The following is a 9,270-nucleotide window of genomic DNA, read 5'->3' on the forward strand; positions in this document are numbered from 1 at the left end:
CTTTTTGAGTTTTCCATTCCAGTGCACTCTTATTTGTAAGACCAGATCACACAGTTGTAATGGTTTCCTGAATAATACCATGTTTTCTGTGCCCCTTGGATTCTAAGCCTTAGACTATCCAGCTTCCTTCTCCTGGGCCTTTGTAGCTGGACCAGATTCTGTGCTACCCTCACATCCATTTTTACTTTACTTGGTTTCTCTCCTCTTTCTTTCAGTTCCATGTTTCTGAGGACCCTCATACTTCAAGCTCAAGTCCAGGTAGGTACAGCCACATTGATCTTCTTGTATTAGATGATGTTTCTCATCTAGGTAGAATAATTTTCTTAGCAGACACACACACACACACACACACACACACACACACACACACACTCATCCATAATCTATCCTCTTTAAATATTAACTTTGTGTCTAAGTATTTTTTCCATCTATCCATCCATCCATCCATCCATCCATCCATCCATCCATTCATTCATTTATCCATCCAACAGATATTTAGTTAGAAACTACTGAATTTAAGCCATCTGGCTCAAATGATGATGATTGGTAAATTCAAACCACACAGATACTCTGAATACAAAACTCTGCTGGTTTTAGAATTTCTGAGATGACATGAAACTTTTGTGCTATATAATTATGAGTGATAAATTCTAGACCATGGATGTAACTTTAAAGCTAAGTGTATCTTAATTTGAAGTAATAAAAATATGATCTCAAGTGTATTATAAAGGATTGTAAAACTAACTGTTATAGATCAGGTACTTTACATATTTTATAAGATAGGTTTTTATCAGTATCTACAATTTAAGAGATGAAAATAAGAAATGAAGCTCAGAGAAAATTAAGTCACTTGCCCAAGTCAATTGTCAGAAAGCAGTGGAGAGAGATTGTATACTTAGGTATTTCCAGGTCCAAAGCTCAGGTTCTTATCATATCACCTTCTGATATTTAATAAAGAATAAAAACAACATTTGAAATTTTACAATCTGATCCTATTAGAATTTATTATGTTTTTTAAAATGGTTGCTTTTTTTATTCTTCCTGATAAGTCTGTCATTACACATAAATGTGAAATGTTTATGTCCAGTTCCCACCAAGCCCCCAGCATTTGTCTGACATTTAAATAACCAGGATACACTTAAAGAAAGGAGTTTGACCAGTAAAGGGAGAATGCATGGCTTCCCTTCTGCTCAGGAACTTCACCTGACTCACAGTGTCTCAGCAGCTCAGTTAAATTTTAAAGCTCTAAAGTTTTACCAAGTCCTAAAATGCCCTTTAGGTGGTTTCCCAACCCATAGCAGAAAGCAGTGGGGACGGTGAAGGCATATAACTGCAAGAAATAATAGCCCCTGTATTTTGATGAGAGGAAGAACAGGGAAACTACAAAAGTAGGCACAGGGACTAAGAAAACCAAGACATTTAAAGACACCTTGTGGCGAGACATTAGACATACCTGCCTGGAAAAGGCATTGTGTGATAACTGCTTTCTTACAACCATTTAGAGGGGAGCTGGTATATAGGGACACACAAAATGGTGATTTGGGGAACTAAGTAAAAGATTAAAATATATTCCAATTCTGTCTCTTGGATGGCAAGAAAGTGTGCACAACATATGAGAACATTGAAATCCAAAATGGTTTTAGGACTTCAAGGAATAAACTTCTATTTTCTGAAAAATTACCCTCATTTGGAATATGCATCCCACTGCTACTTCTTACCCTCTCTGTGACCTTCAGAAAGTCATTCAATTTCTCAGAGACTGTTCCCTCTCTGTAAAATGGGGCTAATAATAATAATAATGATGATGGGTTGGTTGTGAGGATGAAATTAGATCAAGTGCTAGCACAGGTCCCAACATATGGTAAGAACCTAAAAAGGAGTTTGCTATTGTTTTTCAAGTTCCATCCATTTGCATTTTGTATTTACTTGGATCCATGGATTTAGGGTTTTGCATTTTAGAACTTAAAAAAATTCATCTGCAGAGATGGGTTTATTAGAGAGGTCGTAGTATGTTGAGATCCATCTTTGCCCGAGTTTTTCATTACTTTTTACAATTACCTGAGACACAATTATATTTCTCATCTCTTTTTCATTGCCCAGACACTCCATAGGAAGGATCTAGTGTGAAGAACACTAGGTCGGCCTCTGGAAGTCCAGATTTCATTTTGTCTCTCTCGATCCCTCACTGTGTGAACTCAGGTAAGCAGCTTAACTTCTCTGGGCTTTTTTAGTCTGAATTTCTCCCTAATATTCCTATCACCTTCTTTTATAGCATTTTCTACCAGTCTTTGGAACTATTTAAATGTTTTCTTTGAAAAGATTTAAATATATGCATAGGATAGTGTTTAAGTGTGGACTCTCTGGGGTAAGTTTGACTGGCTCCAACACTCACTGGTCCTGGAGGGGAGGCAAATTACCTAACTTGCCTGTACCTAGTTCTACTAATTTGTGAAATGGGGATAAAAGCATATACTTTGTATGGTTATTAGGAGGATTAAAAAATGACTCCCACACCTGCAGCATTTGAAATCATGCCTAGCACATGGTATAAGCGCCTTAAGGGATCTGGAGATGAATATATTTTTAAAGAGCTGGCAATTTACTGGGGGGGGGGGGATTAAGGCATATACCAAATAACAAGGAAAAGAATGATGCATATTCAGTAGAAAGAAATCATAGAACCTAATGGAACATGAGGGAAAGAGCAATTGATTCCTACTGAAAGGACCAAGGAAGATCTCATGAATTAGGTCAAATTTCTCTGGGCCAGGAGGAGTACCCTGGCTTTCAAGGGAAGAGTTTCTTGGTAGAAGAAATAAAAGGAGGCAGGGTGAAAAAACTCAGAGAGCACCTGATGTGTAGCTGTTTTTAGCTGCAGTGTTAATGCTGAGTGATGAAGTTGGGAGAGTGACCTGGGATTAGATCATCAAGAGGTTTGTTTAGTGTTTTGGCAAGGAGTACAGGTTGATGATACCACCAACAGGAAGCATTGAAGGTTGTTGAAGTGATATCATCCCATTTGTGAGATAAGGAAAAGTGTCAGGTGATTCTATCAAGGAGAAATTACAGGAAAGAGAAAATGGAGTCAGGGAGAACATTCAAGGACCAATGGGATAGTTGAGTAAGAGATTATAAGGGTCTAAATTGGAGAAGCGGCTGTTGGGGTAAAGAGAAGGGCTAAAATTGAGAGGTGGGAAGATAGGTACTGTCTTATAAACTTTCCTACCTGCCCATCATTTTTCTTTTTGTTCCTCCCTGGTTGGCCTCTTTTTGTTCACCTTCTGAGTTCCTGTGGAGTTTTCTCTATGATCTACCTGTACTCAGTGGCCCACATGTATCTAGGCTTGGAAGGGTTAAATGGCAAGCCCTCAGGGAGCTTTTATTCCCATGTGATTAAGGGAGAGGATATTTTAGAAGCAGAAGGCAATCACACAACAAATAGCTTTTGTTTAATGGGAGAGGGGCTTCCAAGCAATAATAATCTGAAAGCCTTCCTTTACTTAAAGGAATCCAACTATTGAAAGGTACATTTAAACTTCTTCATTATATATCTGCAATAGATACTGTATAGAAGGAATTTTTTAGGGGGGCATTTTATAATGCAGCATCTGTGGTATGGAGAGCACCGTCTTTCATTACTGCCTGAGTTTGTGTAATAGCAAATAGGAAAGAGACCATCTAGATCAAAAGAAATAACTATTATAGACAGCACCTATGTATTGCAGGGCAGATATTATCTTTACTTGAAAGAGTGCGTTGTAAGAAATTGAAGGTCATGCTGATTCTCTTTAATTAGTTATACTTGGTTTGACAAAAGAAGGTGAAATTCATGAATCTGTGTAAAATACAAATCAGAAACCAATCAGTGAACACTGCAACAGAATAACAAAAGGAGATCAGAACCAGGTAGAAACATAAAGTTAACAATTTTAGAGTGACAGGGATGCCCTGTGAAAAGAGATTGTTAATGAATCCCAGAACCACACTGTAGCAATTACCCTGCATTGACATATATGAGTGTGTATGCATATATACATTTGTGAGTATATATATATATATATATATATATATATATATATGCATAGGTATATGTACATAATATAATAAATAATATATGTAAATAAAAGAGAATTCATTCAGCAAATGTTTAATGAACCCTCAATGTGTGCCAGACCCTCTCCTAGGTACTAAGGACAAAACAGCCAACAAAAGCAGATCATATCCTGAAAGGCTTATACTCAGTAGGAGAGACAGACAATAAATATACGTGAAGTCAGGTGATGACAAGTACTAAGAACAAAATAGAGAACACATTAAGTGGAGAATGAGAGATAGAAGGAGGGTTGTGTTTTATATAACATGTTTAGGAAGGGCCCCCTTAGTAAGGTGAAGATTTGAGGAAAGGCTTCCAGAGAACTGGGAAGAAGTGGCCCAGCCAGAGGGGACAGGAAGTGAAAGCTCTGAGGTGGGATGTCTTGCTGTTTTTGAGGGACAGCAATGAGGCAGGATGGTGGAAGCAGACAGAGGGAAAAGGAGACGGTAGATGGGGTCAGAGGAATAGCTAGGTCTTTCAGGCTCTTGCAGGGGATAGTAAAAACTTTGGATTTTATTCTGAGTGAGATGGGAAGCTTCTAGAAGCATAGTATTAATATTAATTACTTAATTACTTAATTAGTTTATTTTTTATTTTAGAGAAAGAGTGCACATGAGCGGGGGAGGGGGCAGAGAGAGAAAGAGGGACTCCTAAGCAGGTTCCATGCTCAGTGCAGAGCCCGATGTAGGGCTTGATCCCATGACCCTGGGATATGGCCTGAGCTGAAATCAAGAGTCAGACACTCACTAGGTGCCAACCAGGTGCCCGTAGGGTTAATGCTAACCGCATAGGGTCAATTTTACTACTTCTGTCTATTACTTTATGATCCCAGTTTTTCATCTATGAATGTCTAAAATAAGACATGTCTACCCTCTTCGGTCCTGCTTGCCTTCTTCCCATCCATAGTGCCCAAGCACAATGCAAGGACAGCTCTGGACTCTGTCCTGGGCTCGCACAACTGCATCCTTGGATGGTTTAAGTAGTTACATTTCTTATTTGGTTCTCCTATCAAAAGAAAAAAAAAGGGAAATACTTTCACCAAACTCGTGTTATTATTGACTTAACAAGAAAAAATATAAAATGTGCAAACTCACAATATTGCATGATTCTTTGTCTTTATATTGCCACAGGGCATAGTATGCAGTAGGCACACAATAAAGGCCTGTGGAATTGAATTAGAGAAGTAAATGAGGAGAAATGTAAAATGTTCTCTAAGTTTCATTAGGGCTAATAGAATTTTAGTCACTGAGTTCAAAAGATACTCTCTCTGGGGAGTATCCCTCTCACTACCCAGAAAGTTGTGTCATTTTTGTTTTCATAATGCTTCTCTAATACTTTTTTTAAAGTACTAATTTTTTTAAACATTTATTTACTTATTTTGAGTGAGAGAGAGAGAGAGAGAGAGAGAGAGAGGGAGAGAGGGAGAGAGCGAGAGAGGCAGAAAGAGAGGGAGAGAGAAGATCCCGAGCAGGTTCCACACCATCAGTGCAGAGTCTGATGTAAGGCTCCAACTCACAGACTGTGAAATCATGACCTGAGCCGAAACCAAGAGTCAGACGCTTAGCCAGCTGAGATCCAGGCACCCCAAAGAGCTTGTTTTATTTCTTAGAGTGAAAATGATTCATTATACTTAGATTTGTACTTTTCATGATGCTACAGATAAAATATATTTAATTATTCCCTTTACAAAATGTTGTCAACAATTTTAGAACAATTTAAAACTTTACAGAATGTTCTGTGTGATACTTCTGTGTGTACGTACTTTGAGTCTAGCTTTTGTAGTATATGTTTGCAAAAATGGTCAGAAATCCTTTTTCTTCCTATATAGGACATATGCATGTCCCTTTGATGTGAATTTGCAACCCCCATTAAGAGCTGGTATCTATTTCTTTATGTCTTGACTCTGGACTTGGCCATGTGACTTGTTTTGCCAATAGAAATTACCACATGTGATAAAGTAGACCCTTGAAAAGTGCCCTGCCCAGTACCCTCTCTTGCTGCTCTTGGTAACCCTGTGGCCAATGGTATGTAAACAAGCTAAGGGTTACCTGCTGGATGATGAGTAACATATGGCCAATTACCTCCTTTCCCTCTGCCAAGAGCCAGGCAACTACAAGACATGTCAGTGTTGCTATTGTCTGCCAGCTGACACGTGACTGAACCTGACCAACAACACACAGACCAGAAATGAACCATCCCAGCTGAGCCTAACCCAGATAATCCACTGAATTCTGAGCAGATAAATGGTTTAAGTTCTAAATTTGGGACCGAAAAGTCTAACAGATACAGCTCCTATCCCTATTAATTATTTAAATTTGTGAAATGCATTTTCCTTTTGCTCTTTTTTCCTCCAAAACACACTGTGGTAGGGACGGGTGTCTCTACCCCAACATCCATTATCTCTTTTTTGTTTTATTAATAGAGCTCTCCCCTTTCCGTTGCCTTTCCACATTTGAGTTTTATCTGACCCCATGGCTGTCCAACTTAACACTAAATTCCCTGCCTTTTCTTGCAGCTCAGATGTGGTCATGTGGCAAAATTATGGCCAATGTGACATGAATGGAAAAAATGTATACTAAGAAAGCCTCTTGCGTCCACTCTTTTGCCCTCTCATTTTTCCCTCCCCATTTCCTCAGGCTGGGAAGTGGAGTAGCCTCAGGACAGGAGATGGAAGCCACAGGTTAAAGGTGGCAGAGGTAACCCACTAGCTTGGGACCCAGATCATACCTACTTTGCAGATAATACCTACTTAGCTGTCTTGGACCACTATCTACCACTGGTCTGTTATGTGAGAGAAAAATAAACTATCTTCTTAAGTATGCCACTGTATTTTCACGTCTCTTTGTTATAGAAACTTGACTTTAACTTGTACATGACAAATAATCAACAGAAACAAATACATAAGCACATGCTGCCTACAACTTAGAACTCATGAGCTCAATTAATGTTAGATTCATGTGCTTGTTCAATAACAGTTACTAATTTCCTTTTTTTTTTTTTTTGTCAGGACAAATGATCAGGGATAGAAAAACATAGCAAGAAATTAAAAAGGAATTAAAGGTGAGGAGTACTGTAACAGTGGACTCTGTCAGAGGTGGTATCCTGAGAAAATGAAAGGATTTGGACATCTTTTAAAAGTTTGCTGTAGTAGGATGAAACACAAATCATGAAACGAAGCAGCCATTCAATGCACCTATACAATTACTTGTACAGAATTTGGAGGCCTCCTCTCACTTGTTTCTGGGTCACTGACCTTGAGATGAGGCGGAGGTAGGGGGTGGCCACTGGCTTACTGCTTTCTCACTTCAGACTTCTAACACTATCTTTCCAAAGGGTTTTGTGTGTTGGGCATAGGGGTGGCAGCAGGGATGATGTTAGGTTTAGAGGATTACTGACAATCCTGTAATAACTTTTGAAATAGCTTTTCAGATCAATTCCCATTCATTTCCCACTTTACAGAGAAAAGAGGACCAGGGAAGGATCAACAGTTATGAGAAAGACTTAGAGGAAAAAACTCCACTACCACACCTGGAAATGGAAGATATTTCTTTGTTCCTGTGTCCCATTCCCCACCCACCCCATCCCCCACCATAGCCTGTGGCTTATTTGTGTTTTCCTTCTATCATCTGCAATAGCTTTTATTTTATATGGAGAATGTCCTGGGAAGAAGGCACTAAGTGAGAAATCAATGTAAAAATTCAAGAAGAAAACATATATATTATCTTGGGTGTTAACTAAGAAATGCTAAGCATAAGAAAGAATCTTGTCAAATTAGGTAGTCGTGTCTGCTTCATCAATTGCACCAAGTCTCCTGTCATGCTCATTTGCAAGAGCAGTAATTTTTATTTGGAGTCATAATGACCTTGCTCTTTATGAATGTCTTGCCCTTATGTGTCCTATGTTTTCAGAATGCCTTTCATTTCTAAGTTGTAGGGTATATGCCTTTACACAAACCATTTATCCTCTGTAAGCCCCAGTTTTATTTTTATTTGTAAAATGGCTACATAATCTACAAGATCTGCTTTGGGTCCCAAATTCGACAATTTGAGTTCCCTTACAAACATATTGATTAAAGTCTGGTGACAACTGTAGCTACAATGGCAACAGAATGACGAAGCATATTAACGTTAATGTTAATGCAATAATCAGCTGTGTTTTATTCCATATGGCAATTTATTTCAACAATTAAGCCAAACTCCATCTGTTTTGGCATACACAATTTTTTTCAAATGGGTTCCTGAACTACATCTTTGGAAATAATTTTATGTTTTGTAAATATTGCTACTATCAATAAATGATGACTGTGTGGAATCTTTCTGATTTAAAAAGTCATGGATTTTTCAAAGCCCATCTTATGTGACAAGAGGCTCATTTTGCTATTTGACCTTATGGGTATGTTGTATTGTCTAATCGATAGTCCCAGAAAAGGAAGACTAATCTCAGTGTCGGCATAGAAGAAACGCACATGGGGTGCTAGTTTCTAGAAGAGGCAGAGCAAGCCTCAATGCCATCAACAGCAGATTTCTATTTTTCTGACCTGAGGATCCTGTTGGGACAGGATGTGCCTCAATCTGTGATGGAGACAAGACAAATGGTACCTTCCATACATCCGGCTTGGGTTGAGCTGCATTGACAGAATAGCAATAGGGAACATTTGTCTTTATCTTTATAACGCTTGACAAGAGGCATGATTACTGCTGTAAGGGTATCAAAATAAAGAAAAAAATGGGCTGTCCTACAGCTCTGTTATTTATCACATTCAGAAATGCTAACCCAGACTAGCAGGAGAGAAGTTCCTTGTCAAATTGCCTCTAAAAATCATTATTTTCCTCCCTGAAATAATATGTGAGTCCCATGGATTCACCCATGCTGTCTCCCCTCCCCCCAACTCCTGGTTTGTGGCTGGGGACAGTCTTCCCCTGAGCCAGGCTGTCCCTCCATAGACTGGAAGTTGCCTCCATGTGGCTCATTGCATGTGCCAGTCTGACAATAAACACACTGTTCCTTCCATGTGCAGGAAATACAAAAGAATGCTAGCTGGCAGCTTATTAACAAATATTGAATGTATGCAGCAAAAATTCGATTTATTTTGCAGCAAGTGTTAGGATGTCTCCAGGCAAATTAGTGCTGGAGCTGACTTTGTTCAACCCCTTTATTTATTTTCCTATTCCTCGTTT

General features: G+C 38.8%; 1 long non-coding RNA gene across 1 annotated transcript; it reads left to right on the forward strand.

Moving 5' to 3' along the window:
* Positions 1–227: 227 nt before the first annotated feature.
* On the forward strand, positions 228–7,153 carry LOC115304458. Its single transcript, XR_003914441.1, has 3 exons — positions 228–258; positions 2,101–2,199; positions 7,101–7,153. It is a non-coding gene; the product is annotated as an uncharacterized LOC115304458 (long non-coding RNA).
* The last annotated feature ends 2,117 nt before the right edge of the window (positions 7,154–9,270 follow it).

This window comes from Suricata suricatta, chromosome 10 (genome assembly GCF_006229205.1).
Source record: "Suricata suricatta isolate VVHF042 chromosome 10, meerkat_22Aug2017_6uvM2_HiC, whole genome shotgun sequence".
Lineage (NCBI taxonomy): Eukaryota > Metazoa > Chordata > Mammalia > Carnivora > Herpestidae > Suricata > Suricata suricatta.